The 2,264-nt window shown below is 38.8% G+C and overlaps 1 non-coding gene across 1 annotated transcript; it reads left to right on the plus strand.

Annotated features, from left to right (window-relative positions):
• Window positions 1-1,274: 1,274 nt before the first annotated feature.
• Window positions 1,275-1,378, plus strand: LOC112764378 (small nucleolar RNA R71). Its single transcript, XR_003183129.1, has one exon. It is a non-coding gene; the product is annotated as a small nucleolar RNA R71 (small nucleolar RNA).
• The last annotated feature ends 886 nt before the right edge of the window (window positions 1,379-2,264 follow it).

Raw genomic sequence — 2,264 nt, forward strand, 5'->3', positions numbered from 1 at the left:
CCAATTGTAATGAGAATAAGGCAGGCTGTACCTCAATGATCCCCAGCTTCTCCATTACAGAGAGTGGCATAAGATTTATGCCTGACCCTAGGTTACACAGAGCTTTCTCAAAGGTCATGGTGGCTATGGTACAGGGTATTAAGAATTTCCCAGGATCTTGTTTCTTTTGAGGTAGAGTTTGTTGAACCCATGTATCAAGTTCACTAATGAGCAAGGGAGGTTCACCTTCCCAAGTCTCATTACCAAATAACTTGGCATTCAGCTTCATGATGGCTCCTAGATATTGAGCAACTTGCTCTCCAGTTACATCTTCATCCTCTTTAGAGGACGAATAATCTTCAGAGCTCATGAATGGCAGAAGGAGATTTAATGGAATCTCTATGGTCTTTATATGAGTCTCAGATTCCTTTAGGTCCTCAATAGGAAACTCCTTCTTACTTGAGAGACGTCCCATGATGTCTTCCTCATTGGGATTCATGTTCTCCCCCTCCTCCTTGCATTCGGCCATATTTATTATATCAATTGCCTTGCACTCTCTTTTTGGATTCTCTTTAGTATTGCTTGGGAGAGCATTATGAGGTGTTTTAGTGACCTTCTTGCTCAGCTGGCCCACTTGTGCCTCCAGATTTCTGATGGAGGACCTTGTTTCATTCATGAAACTTAAAGTGGCCTTAGACAGATCAAAGACTAAATTTGCTAAGTTAGAGGTATTTTGTTCATAATTCTCTGTCTGTTGCTGAGAAGATGATGGATAAGGCTTGATATTGCTGAGCCTATTTCTTCCACCATTATTAAAGCCTTGTTGAGGCTTTTGTTGATCCTTCCATGAGAAATTTGGATGATTTCTCCATGATAAATTATAGGTGTTCCCATAAGGTTCACCCATATAATTTACCTCTACCATTGCAGGGTTTTCAGGATCATAAGCTTCTTCTTCAGAAGATGCCTCTTTAGTGCTGTTGGATGCATTTTGCCATCCATTCAGACTTTGAGAAATCATGTTGAATTGTTGAGTCAACACTTTGTTCTGAGCCAATATGGCATTCAGAGCATCAATTTCAAGAACTCCCTTCCTCTGAGGCATCCCATTATTCACGGAATTCCTCTCAGAAGTGTACATGAATTGGTTATTTGCAACCATGTCAATAAGTTCCTGAGCTTCTGCAGGCGTTTTCTTTAGGTGAATGGATCCACCTGCAGAATGGTCCAATGACATCTTGGAAAACTCAGATAGAGCATAATAGAATATATCTAATATGGTCCACTCTGAAAACATGTCAGAAGGACACTTTTTGGTCATCTGCTTGTATCTTTCCCAAGCTTCATAGAGGGATTCACCATCTTTTTGCTTGAAGGTCTGAACATCCACTCTAAGCTTGCTCAGCTTTTGAGGAGGAAAGAATTTATCCAAGAAGGCCGTGACCAACTTATCCCAGGAGTCCAGGCTATCTTTAGGTTGTGAGTCCAACCATGTTCTAGCTCTGTCTCTTATAGCAAAAGGGAAAAGCATGAGCCTGTAGACTTCAGGATCTACTCCATTCGTCTTAACAGTCTCACAAATCTGCAATAACTCAGTTAAAAACTGGTAAGGATCTTCAGATGGAAGTCCATGAAACTTGCAGTTCTGCTGCATTAGAGCAACTAATTGAGGTTTCAGCTCAAAATTGTTTGCTTCAATGGCAGGAATTGAGATGCTTCTTCAATCAAACTTGGACGTGGGTTTAGTAAAATTACCAAGCATCCTCCTTGCATTATTGTTGTTGGGTTAGGCTGCCATCTCCTTCTCTTGTTCGAAAATTTCAGAAGGGTTGCCTCTGGATTGTTGTAATTTAGCTTCTCTTAGTTTCCACTTCAGAGTCCTTTCAGGTTCAGGATCAGCTTCAACAAGAGTGCCTTTTTCCTTGTTCCTGCTCATATGAAAGAGAAGAGAACAAAAAAGAAGAGGAATCCTCTATGTCACAATAAAGAAGATCCTTATTAATAGTAGAAGAAGAAAGGGGATAAGGATTAAGAAGAAGAAATAATCCAAACACAAGGGTAAGGATAGAGGTAGTGATTGGAGATGAAGAGAGGTGAAGAGAAGTGTTAGTAAATAAATAAATAAATAGAAAAAGATGAGAGAGAGAGAATTCAAAATTAATTTTGAAAAGGAGTTAATGATTTTCGAAAATTAAAGGTGAGATAGAATTAAAATTAAAATTCAAAACAATTAGTTAATTTAAAAAGAATTTTGAAAAAGGGATGAGATATTTTCGAAAATTAGA

This window comes from Arachis hypogaea, chromosome 2 (assembly GCF_003086295.3).
Source record: "Arachis hypogaea cultivar Tifrunner chromosome 2, arahy.Tifrunner.gnm2.J5K5, whole genome shotgun sequence".
Lineage (NCBI taxonomy): Eukaryota > Viridiplantae > Streptophyta > Magnoliopsida > Fabales > Fabaceae > Arachis > Arachis hypogaea.